At 46.6% G+C, this 24826-nt stretch overlaps 1 protein-coding gene across 5 annotated transcripts in view; it reads left to right on the top strand.

The window, feature by feature from the left end:
* Positions 1-24826, top strand: part of PCNX4 (pecanex 4) — a 348026-nt gene that overhangs the window by 283685 nt on the left and 39515 nt on the right. Inside the window, exon 11 of one of the 5 annotated variants that reach the window (XR_015299954.1) lies at positions 15752-16249. The exons of the other annotated variants lie outside the window; for them this stretch is intronic. The gene's annotated coding sequence lies outside the window, so the exon portion shown is untranslated. Of the gene's footprint in view, positions 1-15751; positions 16250-24826 lie in introns of those variants that run through there. 5 annotated transcript variants of the gene reach the window in all.

Here is a 24826-nt window from a genome sequence, read left to right as displayed (position 1 = left end):
TGTGCAAATACTTGTGGTATTTGGGGCCAATCAGGAGGTGCACCAGGTTCGCCAATTTGGTGCCAGTCGCTAGGAAGAGGGAAGTGTGGAGGGTTGAAAGAGTGAGAGAGAGAGAGAGAGAGAGAGAGAGAGAGAGAGAGAGAGAGAGAGAGAGAGAGAGAGAGAGAGAGAGAGAGAGAGAGAGAAAGAGAAAGACAATAGGCCAAACAGTACACGTGGGACATGGAGAATGACCGTGTATTGTTTGGGCTATTCAGTGCGTTACCCAACGTTAGACGTTTCGGGTCTGTGTTAGGATGTAGAAAGCATGCGGTTTTTGGGGCGGAAGAGCATTAGGTCAGGTATAGAAAGGTCGTGCATTGGGTAGGGCGTCTTTTTGTGTCGTCTTTCAGCGTTAATCCGTTTTCATGCATCGGGCGTGACGTGGCTCCAGATCCTTTACGGTACCCTAATCAGGACCTCAATGTAATCTGCAGAGTGAAAAAGGAGGAAAAAGGGGGAGGTAGGGGAACAACACTCAAACACATCAAATGTACGGGCACGAAAGTCCTTTACTTACTGCATACTCGTACTTATCTCTTCGGGATATAATCCTTAGGGTCTTGGTCTCTGAAGTCAAGGGGGCGGGCAATGTGATAGGTGGTTCATGGGGGGTTTGAGGATGGCATGAAGGATCGTGTGGAGGGAAACGCTAAAAAGGAATCAGAGGTGCCTAGCGTGAGGTACCCGGTTTCGTAGATGTATCCGGCCAACGAGACCCTTAAATCATTCCCAAAGCTGTGAGGTTCTAAGGCATATCAGTTTTTTGTTCAACCCGGTACTTCAGTACCTTCGACCACCATATCTTTATAACATTTTATCAATCACGCCGCTTTACTTTACCCATTCTCAGACGTCGAGGTCCTTCTTCATACGTTAGTTCCCGAGCTTAGTCGCATATTTTGGAGGCAACGTATCATACCTTCGATTCGATCATTAATCCAGGGTCGAACAACCATTTCTTCAGATAGCCTTAAAAAGAGGAGCAGAACGGTTGCGCACAGAAAAACCCTCCCACCGATACCCACATTTACAAAAGTTCGTGATGCCTATTCATAGTTTGGAAGACTTTTATTTGTATAATCATTTAGTACGTAAAATGTGAGGGTGCAATCATATTTTGGCCGGACATGTTGACGATGGAAGCACATACAATAGGGGGTTATTTTGTAGCACAAGAACATGTTAAAAAAGGCCTAATTAATTATTTGCAAGTAACTAAAAACATTTCATTGCGTGATGGGGAATCAGGGGTATTTCAGTTCATAAATGGAAACACAGTCAAGCTCATCGTAATCACATTTCCTAGATATATACCATGGATGTGCATCATAAGCGACGTTATGTACCAGTTACAATAAATATCAAAATAAGTCGTTCATTGAAATCAACATTTTTACGGAACCCCTTTCAAATGTTCGCCAAGTGAACCCTCCTCCCTTTCTCATCGAGTGCGTAATGGTTCGTATATATATATCTTAGTACATCAAGTTACATTAGCTAAGGAACACCACGAGGCATCCGTTAGTTCCTATTGATACCGGCGCCATTTTGGGCGAGGCCGGTTTAGTCCGGAAGTAGCATCAGGGAAAAAAATGTCCCCGACGATTGGCGGTTGGACCAGGGTTCCTTTCGGCAGTTCAAAAAAACTGTGCTAACAGAGGGGCTGGTGGCGTGGACCGTCAATCAAGAGAGGGAGGGGGTAGAGTCTTTCTTACCGGGTCATGTTGATGTTCAGCCGGAACTTACTCGAGTTCGTTAGCCCATAATGTTCCTGGGTGGTTCAGACGGAAGCTGATGCAGACACGAGAGCACCGCCATCTTGTTGCTGTGCCACGATTATTTCATTAGTGATCAATGCAGCTGTTCCCCATCGGAAGCCTGAAGGGGCTGAGGGCTCTTGGGACTTTGGTAGAATCTTCAAAGTCGAGGGGATGTTTGTCGATGGTGGGGGCTTGCGCCCAGGTGGGCGAGTACCCGAGTTGCAACTTCGGGCAAAGTTACTCCAGCGGCCTAGACCCGCCTTCCGAGGGCCCAGACGCCATTTTGAGACCCTGCGGCAGCCGCCCTTCGTCGTATCTATCAGGAGTGGAAGAAACTTCTTATGGTGATGAAAAACAGAACATCATGTTGTTGGAGCAAGACATTTTGGTTCGGGGCGCCAGGGTGCAGCAGTGGAGCCTTCATCTGGGGAGGCGAGGGAGGCTTGCCGGTGCCGTCCCTTTGAATCAGGGGTGCACATGATGACCACCCTACACCCCTGATTCCGACTCTTGGGGGACCATCGCACGTCCGGTGTTATTCAGGTATACCATCGGACATTGTGTGTCCCGTGCTGCGCAAATATACCAGCCGGTCATTGCATGTCCTGTGCTGAGGAAATATACCAGGCGGGCATGGTATGTCCTGTGCTGCGCAAGTATATGGCCGTCGTCCGGCTGGAGGACATCGGCGCCGGACCAGGGCAGGGAAGCCTCCTACCTGTGGAGGTGGAAGGGGCTCGTCCGCGTCGCCTCTTCCTCCCTGCCCACCCTGCATCCATTCGATGGAGGAATTCGTGATGGCCGGGCCAGGAGATACGAGGGAGGGGGTCATTTGCATCCGCCCCCTCCCTACCCATGGCCCGGGGGACGCCATCCCTGGAAGGGCAGTATGGGAAGACCATTTCATTGCCTGCTTGGTGGAGCCTCCAGTACCTTCTCGCCGGCGATCCCCTTTGGCCCATGGTTGCTGGCAGGCCCCGCCCCACATGTGCTATGTGTTTCGGATGGGCGGGACCATCGAACTGTTACATTTCGAGGACTTCCGGAGTGAGCATAACATGTTTTGTATATTTTTTTTGTTAGTCAAGTTTGCTTTTTAGAGAGTTCTACTAGTTATTCTATTTACTGTTGGTTGTGTGTTTTCTTTGCCGTAATTAAATCCTAAGTTATATGATAGACGCTCGGCTTCCTTGAGTCTTTTTTTTCTAACGGGGGGGGGGGTTGTTTACACTGGCCTGCAGTTGTGTTTGTTTTTCAGAGTGGGGGAGCAACAGAGAGCAATCAGTCCCAGAACTCTAACATGCCGTTAAAATTGGTCTGACGAAATCTGTGCCATCGAGCATAATCAAACGGGGTGGTTCTATTTGTCCTGTCCGCACTAGTCTGATTGGTTTCTATTTCGTGTCTTTTCCCTTTCTGTCGGCCTGTCCTTTCTGTCGACCCTCCGTTCTTACCTATGCTCTGCAAAGTCGGGCATTGGGCCTTCCAGTGCCCGAGGCATTTACAGAAAGCACATTGGTTCTGTTTTAAATCTATTCGTCCTGTGCGCAGTGTCGGGGGGTTACCTTCGGGTCGTTGTGTCCCGGGGTTGGCTTGTCGGCACATCCCTCTACACCGTTCTCTTTCCATGACTACTCCTCGGGACTGTGCCACCGCTGGCCTTTCCCTTTGCCTACTAGACGTTTGGAGGGTTGTCCGTCGCGTCCCTTCACCTTTTCTGAATTCGTCGCCTTCCCTTCGTCGTGTGGCTTCTTTGCGCCACATACCGAGACTATCGAGCATAATAGGTGTTGTTTCATTCCTACGAAGGGCTATTTCTACTATTTCTATTTTGTCAAGATCAAAGGATCCTCTCAGTGGCCACTGATTTTCTCGATCCTTTTTCGTATATTTATGCCACAGCTCACTATAGGCTATAGCGATCAATCCATGCTTCATGAACATGTCCTTATTAGGGGTGCCTTCCAGCGGAGCCGGATGGTTCATCTCTAATAAGCGGTCCGGGCTAAACAGGCTACTAACCAGTGGGGAGAAGACAGGCATGACGGATCACAATGGGATAATAGTCAGCACTACCTATCTTATCGCTGCGTGCAAAGACTAGACAGAATATTTCTATTCTACGTTGTTTGCACGTAGTGAATACCTCATGAATCAATCTTGAGCAATCAATGCTAGGTCGAAAAATAAAAAATCAATATGGTCAATGGGGAGAATGAGTAGGCTCGCAAAGGTTCGCGTCACCTACCTTTTCACTATCTGCAAAGAGGGGACCTAATCTTCCCTGTTTGCAGACAGAGAATCTCCAGAAAACAATCTATAACAGTTAATCAATTAGGGAGGAGGGGGCAATTGTTCAGTGGGGGAGAAAAATAGGTCCGGCGGGTGCGTACCTATCCTTCGCTGTTTATAAAGGGAGAGCCTGTTGTTTCTCCGTTTGCAGACAGTGAATCTCCAATAAATTAACAAAAAGTAATACTAGTATTTTCCTATCAATTATCAATCTCTTTCAATTATCAATCACTTTCACAAATCGTCGTGTTTACACGACCTTACCCGGACCGCATGGACAGTTTCTTGTCTTCCAAATCCAGCGCCCGATCGTCCTCTTCTCTTCGTACTTCTCGTGGCACTCCTGATGGTTCCCAGTCAGGACCGCAGATCACTCGAGAGAGGTCTGTTCGGAACCAGTGAAGTTCGGATGATCGGCTGTCAGACAAGGGTCTATCGGACAGGGTACCTTCCGATCGTTGCAGTCGTTCACTCTGTCGTCAGGACCTCTCCCACTGGATCCACGAGTCGCTGATGGGCCCCACGTTTGGGACGCCAATTGTTAAAAAGGGTTCCAAAGACAACCAGTAACCAAAGACCCTTTTATGTTGCCCGGCGGTATCGCCTCTGTGACCCACCAATGATAATCAATGAAGAAGCAGGCGCTGGAGACTGGAAGGCAGGAAACGAGGATTTTATTCTCTCCGGAGGAGAACACATCAATTCAGACAGCAAGTATCGTCACGAGGTGCTCTAACCACATCTCTGAGGCCTGGCCTCTTATACTAGGGTTTACAACCTTTATTGCACATAACACATTCTCGCAATACTTTGATGTTTGAAAGAACATCCTCAGAATCTCCCCTTCGGACCCGTTCCCACATACATTTACAGTTGGATTCCCCACCCCGGTCACAACAGGTGATGGTTGTCGCACAGCAGGGCATTCCGCCGATTCACGGAATGCATGGGGTTGATCGGATCTCATAGGGTGGGGGCTTTGATCGGCTCGAGGGTCTTTTGATAGGGAGGGGAAGCTTCCTACTGTACGGGTAATAAACAGTGTCCGCAGGGCCAGGTGGCGGCCTGGGAGCAAGGAAGACAAACGGGGACACAGGAAAAGGGGGGTTTGCATCAAAAGGATCTGAGGCCATGAAAGGAATGAGGGAAGGTGTTGTGCTGGGAACAGGATGGGATTCTGCGGTGAAGCTGCGCTGAAGAGGGGTTTATGACCCAAGGCATGAGAGAGCGGGGGTTGTCAACGTGCAGGGGGATGCTTGCGAGGTTAAGAGGGAGAGAGACGCGCTGGCTATCAGCGAGGGGCAGGGAGGCCATGGTGCTCAAAATGGCTGCCGCTTACGCGCACGAATGGGCTTGAAAAGGGGCAAGATGGCGCAGATAATGTTCACCAAGATTGTATTAATTTTCCACACTAAGGGCTCATCCATCTTTCTTGCCTAAGGTCATCTCTGATTTTCATATAAATCAGTCTATTTCCCTCCCTTACTTTTTTCCAAATCCTACGACCCCAGCCGAGCGGTCACTTCACTCCTTAGATCTGAAGAGAGTGCTAAAGTTTTATTTGGAAAAGACTAAAGGGATTAGGAAAACGGACCAACTGTTTGTGAACTATGGCTCAATGAGAACAGGTTTTCCAGCGGCCAAGAGGTCCATGTCCAGATGGATTGTCTCTTGCATTAAATTGGCCTATCAGCTTGCAGGCAAGCCTTTGTTGATGTCACCAAAAGCGCATTCCACTAGAGGGAAAGCCGCTACAGTAGCTTTCTTGCATGACATTCCAATGTCAGAAATATGCAAGGCTGCAACCTGGAAATCGGTTCATACCTTTACGAGGCATTACTGCCTCGAATCTGATTCCAGGGCCGATACTCAAGTAGGCAAAGCCTCCTTGAGGAATCTGTTTGGGTAGTCAATAGTCTACTCAGACTTGTCAATGAGATTTCTGTCTTATCATTCCTTTGCCCGCAGGGAAGAGGAGAGGCTCGCTATTCTATTCTAATGCTTATGACTATTGATGAGGATCCCCTGGAAGAGAAGGATTAGTTACTTACCTGTAATCCTAGTACTCTTCCAGGGGTATCCTCATCAAAGTCATAAGCAACCCTCCCACCTCCCCGGGCAAAGGATACTCTTTAATAAGGAGATATTGTTAACCTATTTGTTATTGGGTTTGTTTTTCAGTCTCCAAAAAGAACAACTGACCTAACTGTCACCCCTGGGGCATGATGGGATACAGGGGGTCATGAGTGCCTTTAAGGCACGGTGTCAGTTTATTGCTATTCAGCTACAGGTTAGCTTTTCAGTCTTTTTAGACTGTATGTTTGCAATGCAGCCTGGGAGCTTCCTATGCTTCCAGTGACTTATGAGAATTTCTACTGCTTTCTGAGCATTAAACCCGTTTCTAAACAATCTTTTTTTTTTTTTTTGGCGTTCAATCTGCTTTTATTGAATAACATAGACAGTACACAGCATCCAATGCCTACAACCCTGAGGCCGGCAGCGTGGAATGCATTCAGTGCAGAAAATTATGGGAAGCGTAACACAGCTGTTGGACCGGCATCCCGGGGGCCCGGTAGCGTAGTTTAGCACCGCGCTATGAGTGTCCGATAGCTAGTACAGAAGGTATTTGTCATAAGAGCAACAGCAGTAGAACAGAGTTTTATGTTGTTTTTTTTTAGGTGTATTCCTTTGAAACAGTCCCCAACTTTAAACAAACCTGTGAGGTCTCGTAGACAGACTCGAGAGTTAAATCCTAACACAAATATATAGCAGTACATAGCAAGAGTCTTCTAGGGCAATGGGTCGACACACACTAGTCGCAGCAGCGCCTGTGTATCTGATGGATAGGGGTGAAGTGTGGCGCCATAGGGCAGTGCCGGGCCTAACAAAAAAGAATAAAGAAACAAGGAAAGTGCATGGAAGTGTCAAGGCAGTAGAGAGTATACGTCAGGTAGGGTTTTGGGTACGAGTGTTGCGTGTGAAGTGTCAATGTAAATATCACAGAGAAAATGCCTTGCCGGTGTGCGTACAGTAGGGCAGTATATGGGCAGTAAATCAGTTTGAAAGGCTGGGCCTGGTGTGTGTGTCTACAAGCAGCAATCTATAGCCTCGGGTGTATTCAGTGTAGGTAGTCATTAACAGCCCCTCCCTCAGGAATATCAGTGTCATCCGTCTGGGCATTCAAATAGCCAACCAACGGGCTCCAAATATCTTTGGGTCGGCTAGAGATCGGTAGGAGTTCAGTAAATGTGATGTGCTGTTCCTGGCAGTATGTCATATCCGCCAGCCACTCCTTAAATTTAGGGGCTCTGCCTCTGCCCCATCGACATGCCACTCGGCGCTTCGCCAAAAGCAGTGCCATATCCACAAATTTTCTGCAGGTTTTTTGAGATATGGGGCGTGTGTCCCAGCAGTACGATGAGTGGCTCCGCCTCAATGGCTACAGTGGTCATGTCTGTAAGAGCGTCCACCACTTGCTGCCAATATAAACGGACAGAAGGGCATTCCCAAGCTAGGTGCAGGAATCCGGCGTGTTCAGCATGGCAGCGCTCACATCTATCATCTTCGGCTAGGCAAAATCTGTGCTTTTTGACTGGGGTATAGTATAATTGGTGCAGGAATTTGTAATGTATGATCTTAAATCTGCTGCCAGCCGATATCCGGGCCGTCAAGGCACAACAGTATTGCCAGTGGTCGTCGGTGAGTTCCGTGGCTAGGTCAGCACTCCAGCGCATCCGAGCGCCCGCCTCAGGTAACGAGGAGACCGTTCTGAGCTGGCGATAAAGACCAGCAACCAGGTGTGCCCCTTCCTTCGTGCATAGCAGAAAGTGGAGGGGGAGGAAGGTCTCAGGTTCCCCAGGGAAAGCAGGGAGGATGTCCTTCATGCCCTGACAGAGACGCAGGTAGTAAAAAACATCCAGTGGGGTACGTCCGTGGGAGGCGAAAAACTCGTCTGCGGATTTGAATTGACCGTTCATGAAAAGGTAGCCCCATGAGGTGACCCGCAATCGTTCGCAGAGCAGTAGAAACCCTCGTTCCTGTAATAGGGCAAGGTTCGGATGAAACGTCAACGGCATTCTGGGAGAGTAAGGCAGGCAACAGGACATCCTCTTGGCTATGCGACGCCATGCATCAAGTGTGCAGGAGACTGAGGTGTTTGGCGTCTGTATGAGTGACTCTGGGCAGAGGATCAGACCATTAAGTGGAATGGGATGCACTATCCAGTCCTCTACCGCTAGCTGAGGCATGAAGGGTGTAGGGACTAGCCAGTGGTATGCATAATGTGCTTGCGCGCATAAATAATAGGCCTCAAAGTCAGGAACATCAAAGCCTCCAACCTCGCAGGGCAGGGTTAGCGTGGACCACTTCAGTTGTGGGTTCTTGCCCCCCCCAGATCAGCTGACAAAGTTCAGATTTCAAGGTTTTAAAGAAGAACGCGCCCAGATAGTACGGGATGTTGAGGAAGAGATATAGAAACTGAGGTAGAACTACCATTTTGATGAGGGACGCACGACCAGCCATGGAGAGTGGCAGTGTGATCCAACGGTCAACTGTGGCTGTGAGTTTAGTGATAGCAACCCCATAATTGGCGCAGAGCGTTTCCTCCCTGTCACAGGAGATTTTTATTCCAAGATAACGGAGGTCTGTCCGACACCACTCGAGTGGATAGTCAAGGGGAAAGTCAGTCACTGCATCAGTGAGAGGGAAGAATTGTGACTTGGACCAGTTTATGTGTATCCCCGACATCCTTCCAAACACCACAAATTCTTGTAATAAAGGGTTGAGGTGGAGGTCCGGATACTTGACATAGAGGGTGATGTCGTCGGCATATAGGGATACATCAATTTGGCGCTGGAGGCATTGTACCGCGCCCGCTCTATGCAGCTGGCGTATCCTGCAGGCTAGGGGTTCCACCGCAATGGCAAAGGGGGGGGATCGGGGGCACCCCTGGCGCGTACCCGTGGTAATGGCGATAGGGTTCGATAGATGACCATTAATAAGAACCTTAGCAGTGGGTTGTGTATAGAGTAACTGGACCCAGGATATAAAGAATTTAGGAAACCCCATGCTCGCCAGGACGGAGAACAAATAGGGCCATTCGACGGAGTCGAACGCCTTGGTGGCGTCTAGGAAGACAGCGGCAACTGGTAAGTCGGAATGGACTGTACGGAGTAGGGAGAACAGGGTGCGCAGGTTGTGAGAGGTTGAGCGACCGGGAACAAAGCCAGCCTGATCTGGTAATACAATCTTGGTCATGAGGAGGGATAGCCGAGTGGCCAAAACCTTCGCTAGAATTTTAACGTCACAATTAAGGAGGGAGAGTGGGCGGTACGAGCCGCAAGAGCCAGGGTCTTTGCCCGGTTTCAAGAGTGAGGTAATAACTACTTCTCGCATGGAGTAAGGGAGGATGCCATCAGCCAGCGACTCCTCATACACCTCTCGCAGAACCGGGGCCATGATGTCGATATAAGTCTTGTAGAACTCCGCAGGAATGCCATCTAGTCCTGGTGCCTTGCCATTTTTCAGCGACATAATGGCTTCTCGGATCTCATCCGTCTCGAGGGGAGCGGCCAGGAAGGCCCTATCACCGTCGCTGAGCCAGCATAGCGCCACATCCCCCAGGAAATCAGCATATGGCACATCAGCCGAGGTGTCAGTGGTGTAGAGCATGCGGTAGTGGGATGTAAAGGCATCGAGTAGCTCATCCGAGTCCCTGATGATGCGGTTTTGGTCATCTGTAAGTTCTAGGATGATATTATGGTCCCTCGGGGCGCGCGTCAAGACCGCAAGTGCTCTCCCCGGTCTATCCCCTTCGCACTATTTTCTGGCCTGCCAGTGTTTCCCCAGGAATTTAACCTCTCTATTAGCCTCCTCTTCGTACTGGGACAGCTTGTCTCGAAAGTCTGCATGAATATCGGGATTGTCGTCGTCTACCATACGTAATTCTAATGCTCTGAGTTCCCTGTATAGTGAGTGAATAGTGTTTTGTATATCTCGCAGGACCCCGAAGCTCTTGGAAATACATTACCCCCCCGTATGGTGACCTTGAAGGCTTCCCAGATGCATTCGACCGAATCCACCGAACCCCTGTTCCTGGGAAAAAAGGCAGCAATTTCCTCCCCCAGCTCAGCACGAAACAAACTGACGAGCAAGGCCATTGGCTGTAATCTCCAACTAGGCCTAGGGCTGTCCCACCCAGGGATGCGCATATGTAATAGGACAGGGCTATGGTCAGAGTACGTTCTTGGCAAGTGTGTAACCCCTAGGATCTCTGAGGTGACCTCCCTGGTGAGAAGAAAGTAGTCTAAACGTGACCACGTACCCGTGTGTGATATGAAGTGTGTACCTTCCCTTCTAAGCGAATGTAGGTGTCTCCAAGCATCCACCAGGCCGCCCTCAGCAATGACACCCTCCAGAGCCTCCCTGGCCCTCGGTTTGTAATGGTGTGCTCCATCCGAGCGATCTAAATGAGGTGAAAGTGCCAGATTAAAGTCTCCACCCCATATGACACGGCGGGATCCTTTATCCATAACCTTGCCCCAAAGTGTGGTAAAAAATGAAGGCATATCTGAGTTGGGAGCATAGCAGTTTATGAATGTAAGCGTGACGTGGCCCAAGCGTCCCCATAGTAATGCATAGCGTCCCTCGCTGTCCAATAGGTCTCCGTATTTACGGAAGGACATTGTGCGTTTAAGCAGGATGGCTACCCCTCTAGCATACGTAGAATAGGAGGAGAATACACGAATACCAGCCCATTTACCTGCAAAAGTAGCTCCACCCATTGGTGACAGGTGTGTTTCCTGTAGCATGGCAATGTGAACATTATGTCTGTTAAGATAGGCAATGACATCACGACACTTTCTAGCATTGTTAAGCCCTCTAACATTCCACGATAAGCAGTTCAGTTGCGTGTCAGACCCTAAGCCCGCCATCGGCATTCACATAACGGGACATCCCACCCCAGTGGTGGTTAGAGAGCATGTATTGCATTACTTAAAATAGGCAGACGTCCATTGCCTTTCATGGCTTGAGTGTCTTCCTCGAGTGTGATCTGGTCCTCCCCAAACAATCCCATCCCCCCCACCCACTACTGCATCCCAATCATGCCAGCAGCCGCCTATCCCCACCCTCCTCCCCCCATCCTTCCCCCCCCATTTCCCGTAACATTAACAATTCAACATAGTGCGTGGGGTACACCCGAAAGGGAAACAACATTCAGGGCGCACAGCCACACCTCCCGCCAGCCAGCCTCCCAGTCTGTACCGCCCTCGGTGGAGGTTGGGGCAGGGAGAGTGGACCTTGGGATACATTACCATCGGCGAGTTCAAGTAGTCCAATTCAGTAGTGCAGGGTCTGTGTCTCCCACCCCCCGAAGCCAGGAGTGGTGGTGGTATCTTGGTGCAGTAAGTAAGCAGGATAGTACGTGATCGCCCATTCACTGCTCCTCCGCTGCCGAGGATGGATCATCATCTCCTGGAATTGCCTCATCGCCGCGACCGCTCCGTCTGGCCTTGCTGATTGATTTCAGGAAGTCCTCAACTTTTTGGGGGTTTGTGAAGAAGCGATGTTTCCCCCGATAGGTGACACGCAGTCGCGCCGGGTAGAGGAGAGCGTATTCCAGCTGGGCTTCTCGCAGTTTCTTTTTGACAGGAAGGAATTTTCGTCTCTCCTCTTGCACCAAGGGGGTAAAGTCAGGATATATGGAGAATGTCACACCTTTATATTGCAAAGACTGTTGAGTCTGGGCCGCTCGCAGTGCAACATCGCGGTCGTGATAGTTTAGCAATTTAGCGATGATCGGTCTGGGCGGCAATCCGGGCTTAGGGATAGGCGCTAAAGATCGGTGTGCCCTTTCCACGATAAACTGCAGCGAGAAGGCTTCCTCCCCTATCGCGCTTTTGAGGAGTTGTTCGATATATATGTCCATTCTGCCCGTGTCCGTGGATTCCGGAATGCCCGTGACGCGTATGTTGTTGCGTCGGCTGCGGGCTTCCAAGTCCTCGTTCTTAGCCGCTATAAGCCGGAGCAGATTGTCCATGCGGGCCAGTTGTGAAGTGTGGGAAGAGGTGGCATCATCATTGTCCAAGATCCGCTGCTCCGCAGTAGTGATACGTTCTTCATGTCGATCAACCATATGGACCAGGGCATCCAGTCTGGAGGTCATGCTGTCCACTTTCTCTACCACCGTGGCGAACCCCTGTCTCATGTCCTGGAACAATCTGTGTAAATCAATGTCTCTGGTAGGGGAGGCAGTGGCCGAAGTAGTGGCGCCGCCGAGCCCCGCCTCAGCAGGCGCTAACTTTGTACCTTTCTTGGCGCCATCGAAGCTAATTTTAGTCTGGCGATTTTCAGGGCGCACCATTTTGTCTGTTGGTCGTGTCTTTACCTCCCTTTCAGTTAGCACTGGCCCTATAAGACTGAGGCCACTGGGTGGGTCGTTGACAAGTGGCGGATGGTCTCAGAAGCCGGTGTCCCCAGCGTCTATGCTCCCCACGGGGGGTCACTGCAGTAGGGGTACAATTCTCCAATCTCCCCCCGCACTACCAAGCCCAAAAGAGGAACCACGCAGGGGCAGAGCACTGGCGCAGCACAATGAAAGGCGTGTATCACAGCTGTGCTGAATGCGAATAGGTTTAGAGTCAGCAGGACTTGGATCTTTATAGTAGTGATATGTCCACGACCAGTGCCCGGTAAGACCCCTCCTCGAATGTGTATATCTATTGTAGTCTACTTATATATTGTCCCTCCAAAGCACCTCGGCAGTGGGGTCCCAGCATGCGTCTCTGTGCTGCACTGCCAGCCGTATCCTCCGCGCTGTAGGGCGGGCGCCGACGTGCAGGAACAGCTAATGCTTAGGTCCGAGGCCCCAATCAGTCGCACCACTGGTGGTTCGAGAAGCCGCTCCCCGCAGCACACCCGACAGCGGACAGATAAAAGTTCAGACTTCTCACCCTGTGTGATATGGCGGTGAGTGCGATGGCTGTCCGGCACCTTCTGGCGTGTGTGGGAGCCTCGATAGCACTCACGGCTCTTGCGCCTCAGGTCCCGCAGTCCCTCCGGCCGCTCGAAGAGTGCAGCAGCGCCCGCCGCCTGTGACAGCCACGAGCAGCGGATCAGTCACCCGGTGGAGCAGGCAGCCCGCGGCAGGGGAGATTCGCTGAGCACAGCGGCTCCGACGTTTAGGATCAATCGCGGCTCAGGCGTCAGAGTCAAGAGAGCGTGTCAGGCACGCCGCCCCGTGGCGAGCCCCGGCCTCGCGTGGACCTCCACAGCCGACCACCTCAGGGGGTACACTCCGCAGGCTCCTCCGGTCAACCTTCCGATGCAGAGTATAGCGGACCCGTCACAACTAGAGAGCTGAGCTTCAGGTCGAGTGGCGGAAACGGCTCACTGCTTCGTGTGGCGATTTATTTTAGAGGATTTCTCGCCTCCGGCGGCAGATAATTGTAGGATTATGAACCAAGGTACGGGAGCTGCTCAGTTAGGCAGCCATTCCGCTTGCGCGCCCTCTAGCGCCCCCCGTTTCTAAACAATCTTTGGTGTTGTTTCTCATGTTTCTAATGCTTATTATTCATGTATGGTGGAAATTCTTCACAGCATATTTCAGCTCTGATGTTATTTGGCTGCGATTGCATGTGTATATATATATATATATATATCCAAAATCATGCAGAACCCTTGTGGATTGAGCCACACGGACACCTCATCTCAGCAAAATTCTTTTATTGGCAGCTTGCTGGCAAACCATCCTTCAGGTGAGTAAAAACAAACTGCAGCCATAATTCCAGCCAAACGCGTTTCAGGAGTGAAATCCCTTCGTCAGTGGCTCGTGTGAAGGGCTAACAGGAAAGCGTTATTTCGGCACCTGGATTCATTAACAAGCCCCCGCCCCACTAGGTGTCGTCAATTTGGCATTGTGGGGGTTGTAGTCCTCGCCATTTGAAACCACAATGGGTGCTTTCACCGGAGCCCAAATGTCATTGTTACAAGGCAACTCTCCCGATGAAGACTCTGCCCTGCTTTATTGCTGCCAACTGCTGAGAGCAAACACCACTCTGCAAGGCGTCTGCTCGGGTCCGTTCTGTGATCCGCGATGCTCAATGTCATCGCCACGGAACCGCTCAGACAAGCGGCAGGCTCGTTCCGCGACCCGGGAAGGCCGCTTAAAATCCAAAATCATGCAGAACCCTTGTGGATTGAGCCACACGGACACCTCATCTCAGCAAAATTCTTTTATTGGCAGCTTGCTGGCAAACCATCCTTCAGGTGAGTAAAAACAAACTGCAGCCATAATTCCAGCCAAACGCGTTTCAGGAGTGAAATCCCTTCGTCAGTGGCTCGTGTGAAGGGCTAACAGGAAAGCGTTATTTCGGCACCTGGATTCATTAACAAGCCCCCGCCCCACTAGGTGTCGTCAATTTGGCATTGTGGGGGTTGTAGTCCTCGCCATTTGAAACCACAATGGGTGCTTTCACCGGAGCCCAAATGTCATTGTTACAAGGCAACTCTCCCGATGAAGACTCTGCCCTGCTTTATTGCTGCCAACTGCTGAGAGCAAACACCACTCTGCAAGGCGTCTGCTCGGGTCCGTTCTGTGATCCGCGATGCTCTCAGCAGTTGGCAGCAATAAAGCAGGGCAGAGTCTTCATCGGGAGAGTTGCCTTGTAACAATGACATTTGGGCTCCGGTGAAAGCACCCATTGTGGTTTCAAATGGCGAGGACTACAACCCCCACAATGCCAAATTGACGACACCTAGTGGGGCGGGGGCTTGTTAATGAATCCAGGTGCCGAAATAACGCTTTCCTGATAGCCCTTCACACGAGCCACTGACGAAGGGATTTCACTCCTGAAACGCGTTTGGCTGGAATTATGGCTGCAGTTTGTTTTTACTCACCTGAAGGATGGTTTGCCAGCAAGCTGCCAATAAAAGAATTTTGCTGAGATGAGGTGTCCGTGTGGCTCAATCCACAAGGGTTCTGCATGATTTTGGATTTTAAGCGGCCTTCCCGGGTCGCGGAACGAGCCTGCCGCTTGTCTGAGCGGTTCCGTGGCGATGACATTGAGCATCGCGGATCACAGAACGGACCCGAGCAGACGCCTTGCAGAGTGGTGTTTGCTCTCAGCAGTTGGCAGCAATAAAGCAGGGCAGAGTCTTCATCGGGAGAGTTGCCTTGTAACAATGACATTTGGGCTCCGGTGAAAGCACCCATTGTGGTTTCAAATGGCGAGGACTACAACCCCCACAATGCCAAATTGACGACACCTAGTGGGGCGGGGGCTTGTTAATGAATCCAGGTGCCGAAATAACGCTTTCCTGATAGCCCTTCACACGAGCCACTGACGAAGGGATTTCACTCCTGAAACGCGTTTGGCTGGAATTATGGCTGCAGTTTGTTTTTACTCACCTGAAGGATGGTTTGCCAGCAAGCTGCCAATAAAAGAATTTTGCTGAGATGAGGTGTCCGTGTGGCTCAATCCACAAGGGTTCTGCATGATTTTGGATATATATATATATATATATATATATATATATATATATATATATATATATAATCACATATAATATAGTGTTTCCGGGGTCCCGCGCATGGGCGGGAATATTCTAATGCTTATGACTTTGATGAGGATACCCCTGGAAGAGAACTAGGATTACAGGTAAGTAACTAATCCATCCACCACACAGACTGGAAGATAAGGACAGGCTTGAAGATGAGGATGACGAGACCTTTTGGTCTTTTATACCTTCCTACACAGCAAAAGTTAAAGTATTAAGTCCCTGACAACAGAAGATCTCTGCTTGCTTACCTTACCCACTCGTAACAGAAGATCTTATCAGACTTTCCAAGGTAATGATTATGGCTCATGGCAATAAGGATATGACCTTTATGGACAAACTTCGGAGTGATCACAGGTAGCAATGATTCAGGTTCCTGTAGCATTGAACAGGCTTCTGTAGTATTTGTCAGAGATCTACCTTTTATGGTCACAGATTATTACAAACCATTTTCAAAGTCAACATCTGACCCTGAAAGCTAACCTCAAAAACCTTAGTTTCCACAGAGTCCAAGTATCACACAAGACTTGCCACTCCATGCACTCCTGTTACGTAAGAACCTACAACAGCATTCTTCGCTGTCAATTTAGTCTAACCCACCAAGCGCAGACGATGCATACTCTGATCATGACCATGACAGAGGTCACATGCAGCCAGTTCTCCACTGACCCAGAATAGGATGGCTATAGAACACCCATTTCAGGAGCTGTCACTCCTCCAACATTGGATTCATCTTCAGACTACATTGGGTGGGGGGTCCACACACTATTGAAATAGTGTCCAATAGATTCAATAAGCCAATACCAACAAATAAGCTGACTGCTTCCTGTACAACTTTAACCCCTTGCATGCTCATGACAAGGTCAACTCGTCATGGGTTTTACCTGCCCTGTGCTTATGACGAGTTGACCTTGTCACAAACAATGGGGATCATGCAAGTCCAGCGCAGGAGGGGGAAAACCCCTTAGCAGCCAAGGTGTTAAAGAACCTACAAAAAAGACAGTGAAGGCAATACCAATACTCGATCACATTTGATTAGAAGGACTTAAAGTAATTAAATCCAGAGGTACCATTACAATGGAGAATCTCATTTTGGACAGCATATGGATGAAGCTCGCCAATCAAATTGTACACACACATTATTTAGGAGATCAATGGCAACAGAACCCCCTTTCGTGGAACACGGTCCAACCTTATAGAGATCAACCAGACCAGCCAGACCTACGCACATACCATCAAGGCTATACGTAGTAATATCAGCCACCACCACTAGTGTGCTACCATAAGTAGGCCCCTCGAAGAAAATCTGCAAATCAGTCACGAGGCAATGAACACTCCAGACAACCATGACACTACAGAAGCAAATGTCATGAAGATTCCAGGGATGTTTGAAGGAGGAAGAATCTCAGCTTTTTAAAGCTAATGGGCAGCAGTAGCATTTGACCACTGACTACTTGATCTACTATAGTTTGGCAGGTTACTGAAATGTATTCAAAGACCATCACCTGGTTCCACTGCCCACAGGACTCCACCAGCATCTTTGCCTATTACAAGCTGAGATTCAGATTTAGTTGCGAAAGAGTGCAATAGAGCAAGTTCACTTTTATTCTTGCTTTTTCCTCATTAAAGAAGGCAAGAGTTTATACTGCTGCTTCAACAAGGGGACTACATGATATCTTTGGACATACCTGTTGTTTATTTTCACTTCCAGTCCATCCCAAACACCGGAAATACCTGTGATACGAACTGGTCGATCCCCATTACCAGTTCAAGGTATTACCTATTGGACTCATCGGCCCAGGAATATTCACTAAGTACATGGCCCCCAACACCGGCACATCTAATAAAGCAAAGCCATCACATTTTCCCCTATCTAGGCGACTGGTTAGTAAAAGGAAATACTCCTAAAGCCACACGAATATTGACCAGAGCCCGCTTGCAGCCCTTCAATGTATTAGGATTTACTTTAAACGAAAAGATATCATCTTTAACCCCTTCAAGAAGGATCCATGTTTTAGGAGCAATGCTAAATACAGTGGTGCACAAAGCCTTTGCTTCCAAGGAGAGGAGAGACTGGAGTTATTTATGATAATATCCAGGAAATTAAAAAAGGAAAACAAGGCAGTCATTTTTAGGAATAATGTCCCTCTGCATCCTTTTGATACATCATTGCCACCTTCATGAGGCGCTTTCAAGAGAAACTAAAAAAACTGTGGCTTAAAGTGAAGGGGTCAGTAGGGGTTATTTGATGACCTCATAAGAGCGACAAGCCAAATGAAAGAAGTATGAGTTTGGTGGCCCAACATACCAATGTGGGGTTGTTTTTTCTGTAAAAAAAACACTGTTTGTTATGACTATAGATGACTTTTTAGATGGCTTGGGAGTTCACTTTCAGGAGCAAGCTGTCAGTGGCAAGTGGTCACCTAAAGAGCTGTATCTGCATATCAGTATACTGGAAATGAAAGCTATAACACTGAGCCTACAATAATTATTAGGATGAATAAATAGGTTCTCAGTATTGATCCAATCTGACAATTCCACAATATGTTCTATGTCAACAAGCAAGGAGGAACATGTTCCTGATGGCTCTCCAAAGAAGCGCGACAAAATGTGACTGGGCCAAATACAATCTTATCTATTCACCAGGAGTAATCAACTCATGGGCTGATCACCTCTACAAAACACCAAAAAAGGGTCATGAATGGGAGTTGCACCAAACTTAACCACATTTCTTCCCTCTGGGTTACACCAACTCCAGAGCTGTTTGCAACGAATGTGGTCAACAAATGCAGGTACTACGCTGCAGGCACAACCTTCCTGGGTCATCTGGGAACGCCTTTCCATTCAATTGGTAAGAAACATATGCTTATACTTTTCCACCCCTTCCATTGATTCTGAGGTCTCGACAAAGATAAAGGGAAGACAGTGTAGTCTCATTTTATTAGCTACATGGTGGCCCAGGCAGTATTAGTTCACAGATCTGCTACTCCTCGCAGAACAAACCAAAATTCTTCTAAAACCATCACTGACTCTATTATGACGTTGCAACGCCTAAATCCTCTACGTGGATCTGAGCTCTCTGAGCTTGGTGGCTTGGTTTCCAAATTCAATGAATTACATTTTTTGTGATATTCCAGAAGACTTCAGAGAGGTATTGTCTAATGCCAGAATAGCTTCAACAAAAAAAACTTAGAACTAAATGGAAAAGATTCTGCTCTTGGTGTGCGGATCATAATATTCTCCCAATATCATTTTTACCACACCAATATTGCAACACCTCTTACATCTAGCTAAATATGAATTATGTCATGCATCCATAAAAGTCCATCTAGCCGGCATTTCACGTTACAGAGGTACACTCACTCGATCATCACTCGGTTCCAATAAAGTAATTGAAGAGTTTCTTAAAGGCCTGTTTACCTTTTCCACCAATAAGAACTCCACCCAATCGATGGCATTTGAACATAGTTTTAGCCCAACTAATGAAAATTCCTTTGAAATCGTCCACAAGGCAGAATTACATTTCTTTCTTGGAAAGTGACACTTTGATTTGCACTAACTTCCATTAAGAAGGTCAGCGAAATCCAGGCTTTTGTGATTACAGAACCTTTCCTACAGTTCAGAGGATTGTCCTACTGCGAATTAAACCATGGTTTATTCCTAAAGTGCCAACTAACTTCCATTTAAATTAATCAGTATTATTAAAGCCTTACTTCCAGGATTTAAACAATGAAGCAGAAAGAGCCCTCAAGACCTTGGGTGTAAGAAAATATTTAATAACTTATACTGAAAGAACTAAATCTTTCCGACAATCTCATCATCTGTTAGTGTTCTATGGTCATCCAGGGAAAGAGAGTTCATATTTGAAATAAGCGATAGCTTGATGGGTGTCTGTCAACATAGTCTTTTTTCATCATAAAGCGGGTTATCCTCTCTGAGGAATTGTCTGAGCACTTTCCACATAAGTGTGTCTACTTCTACAGCCTTATTTGCAGGAGTTCCAATCGTGGATTATTACCGAGTAGTCACATGAAAGAACAGACACACCTTAATGCAACAATACTGCCTGGATTTAACAGTAAACAGAGATGGCAGTGGTGGGACAAGCGGTGTAACGCCATCTTTTTCAGTAAGGTGAACCTATTTTCTTCTCGTTATCTCCCACCATACGCTAACAACTGTTTTCTGTATATCACTACTTGCTACTTTGATTCAAGCATGTGAATGTATGAAAATCCACTTATGGAGAAAGAAAGTTACTAACCTGTAACTGTAGTTCTCCAGTGTTTGATATATTTCTTGGATTCACATCCGACGCACTTTTCTCCTTATCTCAGACTTATCCATATGCCATAATTGTGAATCACTCCTGCTGCTGGTGACCTGGGTAGGGAAGGGTAAAGAGTGTGCTGACATCAGGCTGAGCTTCAGATCTTTTTAAAATTATGTGAATAGGCTACTTCTTTAAAGATTTCACAGTTTTGACAATGTTTAACATTGGACTTTACCTAGGACTCAAAGCTTGATGATGGGGGTGACTTAAGCATGTGAATCTACTAAATTTACCAATACCGGGGATCTACATTTACTGTTTTTTCTGTCTACTGGTCCAGTAAAATAATCTACTGGTCACTTTTGGTGCCATGCAGTAAGAGAAGTACAGATTATGGCAGTGTTCCCATTATATCAGTGTTCTGAGATTAGCCTTTCTGATTATGCGAGGGCTCATATTATGTCAGGGTTTGGAGTCTAGCAAGACTTGTATTTCATAACCTTACATCAGTGCTGCATACAGGGACTGGAAGTAGGCAGGAAGCCGTAGTTTGAGAGTTGGAATGCCCCATGAGTCTTCTGACTCAAGAAAAGGCTGGAAGTTTACACCTGATAAGGGTAGGAGTATAACATTTTCCGTAGTGGAGAAAACAAGGGGGTGGAGTAAGTGCATTTGCCATCGCTGTGCAGACTTTCACACAACCAAATGTACACAAGTATACTTACTCATTAAAAAATGGAATTTAAAAAAGTCTACTAAAACTACTGTTTTAGACCTATTTTGATAAATTCTTGTAAATTCCTAACATTTGTAAATCTAGATCAATGTAAGGACATATACCTGTGGACGCATTTTTGTGACTTTTATTTACAAATTGGGTCCCAAGTTTATTTTCATGTTGCCCCTAATAGTTTTACACTCATGCCCCTCCATTTTTAATCTTTTTTTATTAAATATTTGCTTATGTCGAACATGTTTGACTAAATGATACCTCAGAGAAATGGTATCTAAAGCTGTACAAAATATTTTTTTCAGTAGCAAATTCTTTGTGTACATTTGAAAACAAAAGATTGCCCATCTTGCTTTCAATCTTCTGCATGTGTTTGCTGGTAATCAGTGAGCATTCTAACATCATTGTTAACAGCCTCAAATCGTTACATTTTGCAATGTAATACAAGCACTCATCCTAATTGAAAAGCCTTTGCATCAGTGAACCATATGTACAAGTTTGAACAACTTATACATATGAATGAAATTCTTGCTCTAGTTACAGACAATCCTCTTTCACAGTTCCAAAACTGTGAAATGTAAACTAAAAACCAAAGGGTTTGCTCTGCAGGGCATGAGGTCTACTTGTCCAGTGGACAAAATGAATATGAACATGTGTTATCCTTGACCACAAACAATATGTCCTGTGTGTTGGGCAATAGAAACTCCACACTCTAATAACAATGATACCACATGGTTGAGTGTTCCACAACACTCTGCTCCGTGCTCACTTTTAGAGGAATCCCCGATCTATACAAAGCACAAATTCTTCTTGCAAACTTTAGCTGTGTAGTTTGACTAGATTTACCTCCAGTGCCACTGTCTTTTTTGTTTATCTTAATAATATAATAATTATAGAGTAGTATACACAGATGTGGAACTACAATCAATGGTACCCATAAAATCATTGTGTAAAAAGAATACTACATTTAGAAAGTGTTATGTATTTATAAAGAATTACCAGATCCAAATGTGTCGATACACATACTGCACACTAAGTTGAAACAAACACATTTCAGTCCACTAGCAGCACCTATGTACCAGGGTCTATCTTCTGCGTTTCCTCCTTGCTCTCCATTAAGCACATATGTAGTTGCCCTCTGCATGCTGTAAATATAATGGAGAAGTTTGATCACATACGTTTATCTGAGCCAGAAGAGACGTTGAATGTAAATATGGATGTACCCACATTGGCCTTTGAGATTTATAAAAGGGGCAGAAAAAGATGAAATTGGCAACTGTCTCCTTTTGAGAGAATATCACAGCTAAACTCATCATTCAGTCACACTGCTCAATAACAGGTAAAAATGGCAAGACCTATTTCTAAGCAGAATTACAGATATAAAGTTCGCAGTTCTAGGCACCAACGCCCTGCTTGTAATCCAGTAATGCAGAAAGTAATATTTGAAAGTTCACTTTATTGTATATGACAATCCATTAACTAGGTCACTGTGCTCCCCCAATTCACTGTAGCTAGCCGCATACAGAAAATACTTCACATACCCGTACTATGGTATGCTAAAATAGACAAGTTGCGCTATAGATCATTAACCGTAATTAGACCCTGTTTATTGATCCCCAGTCTGATCTTTAGCAAGACCAATCTTATTCTCAGTCTGTTATCATTAGAAAAAAATCCTTCCTCAAGACATAATTTAGGTTTAGTGAAGTTGCCTGCATTAGGTAAAATGTCTAAAGTTTTCACACACTACTGTTTTCTTGATATTGCTGGACCCCCATAATGCTTCTCCATATGAGGCAGATTACACTGCCTTGAGTTCCAATACCTTAAGCGCGAGCGGCACAGAGATTGTCCTTATCTTTTCCTTAAAGTGACCACTAACGTAGTGAAATAGGATGAATTTTCTTCTTAATTTCTTCAACTCGGGTTATAAGAATGTCTTATTTCCAGATAATCAAAGGCAACTACTTGTCTTTGATTTTTAAATTACTTTAAAAAATTGTGTAAAGACCCTAGTTTCAATCTTCCCAACATATATTTATAATGGGTCTTTGCGACTACAATAATGTCTGAAAACATCTAGCAGCCTAAGCAAAGAAAATGTATTTAAGGAACAGAGTGCAGCCTCAGCGGCGAACAGCAGGATGAGTGTCTGCATTCCACTATACTTAATATCCAATCTCAGACCTACGAGGTACCCATTCAAGATCATTAATAAAGAGGCTAAATAGAGAGATGGCCTCAACAATGGTGATGAGCTTTTTCAAATGCCAACATAACAAACCCTTGCTGAAATGCTGGTGTGGAGTTCCTTTAGGACTAGCTATCCCATTGGGCCTCCGTGTTTTTATGTAGTATTGATCTCAAGATTTCCCTGTTCATAACGTCAAACAAACTTTTTAAATGTATGAAAGAAATCTATACCAAAACTGGTTTGGGCTGTCTGAAACATTGTTCTATGGTTGGACCACCCTTCTGGTGGTTCAGCACGGTACATTGCAGTTAAGAGATTTAGCCCTTTTCCTATTGTAGTGCAACTTCACAAAGCCATACATGAACAGAAGTCAAGGACATTTAGCTTTTCACTTTGCAGAAGGTAATATCTCCCAGATGTCCAGACATGAATCGGGCAGGTAGGGCGGAATCCCAAACTAGTGGCTAACACTGACAACAAGGGTTTTGGTAGTCACTAGGTGGGAATGCTGCAGACGGTGCACTCTTTATCAGGTCATCATGACATGCGTTATAATATAGCTCACATGACACCAAGTGTGAAAGGGGCCACTTCTTGTGGAGAAGTGTGGCTCAATGGTTAGAGCGGCAGACCTTGATGCAGAGCTCTGGCCCGGGACCAGGGTTCGATTCCCGCCTCGGCGGGTCTCGGGCTCAAATTCCTCTGACCGGATATTCTCGCCTCAGTGTCTATTCTAATCATGGGTCCCACGCTGCAACTCTGGGCAATAGCTTGCTTAATCTCCACAACGGCCCCAACAGCGCGAGGATGCCTGGTTTCACCATGGGGGTGCCCAGGAGTGGACACTTCACAAGGAAAACCAGGAAGGGTTCCTTAGCGGTATGAGTACAAGCGCCGGGAGACCCAGTCAGGGTAGCTGCGCGCTATACAAGTACAAAAACATTTACATTTACATTCTGCTTTGGCACAGAACATCGTAATTGCTAGTGCAAGAACCTCCTCGCATTCCCCCCTGTCTCACTCCTGGTGACCTATCACATAACAGATCCTTACATATTCTTTGAGTTGCACTATTCTAGTTGCAAGAGACAGACTTTTGCCTCTGTGCTTGCCACTTCTGGAACTTTATCCCAAGTTCTTCCGGCAGAATGCGGTCACTCACTGTGCCTAACACTCCAAACACCCAATGACTGACCTGTGGAATGACCCAAAATGTATTGACAATGGCAACAAAACGAATGGGGGAAAGGAGGCGTACTGGAGTTCCTATTCCATATATGTTGCCCTGTGGGCTGATGATAAATGTAAGTGTTTCTTTAACTAACCAGTAGTTGAAGGAGCCGACCATTGCCCCATGTATTAATATTTTATTTTTATTCCATAAGTTTGGAGAAGCTACTAAATCAACTTTAGCCCAGACCTAAAAATGCTGCACCCAGTTAAACTCCCTTCCATTAGAGGTGGTCTCTACCAGGTTCCAAAATGTTGCTATCACTTTTCACTGCTTGCAGTTCTCGCTTCTAAGCGAATTGCTGTGGTGCACGTTTTTTACTTTTGGGTTTAATAACTCTTTTACTTTGGACTCTCGGCATACCTAAATCCAGATTTGTTTTCTGGCCTAATTCTAACTTGGCACTCGTACCACTGTTGTCAAACAAGTATCGGAGCTTTGCACTAATAAATTATGAAAGGGCTGATATGTAGGATCATGGATGAGTGAGTTTTGAAAGACGGTGGCATGAGCCAAATAAAGAAAACCTTCACAAGACAATATTTAGACTTAAAAACCATTAAGGTTAATTCAAAATTAAGAATCATTATAGAAAGCAAAAGTTAGCTTATTAGTCAATTTAAATCCGCATCAAAATAATTCCTAAGTCAAGAAAAATCTAAGTATAAAGTCAAATGACAGACTGTCACAGAGTCTGCCTTCATATGGAATTGAAAAACATTTTAAGTACAAAAGTAAATAACAGTCG

The sequence above is a fragment of the Lissotriton vulgaris genome, chromosome 9 (assembly GCF_964263255.1).
Source record: "Lissotriton vulgaris chromosome 9, aLisVul1.2, whole genome shotgun sequence".
NCBI classification, from domain to species: Eukaryota; Metazoa; Chordata; class Amphibia; order Caudata; family Salamandridae; genus Lissotriton; species Lissotriton vulgaris.
This window is presented reverse-complemented; position numbering and strand designations above follow the sequence as displayed.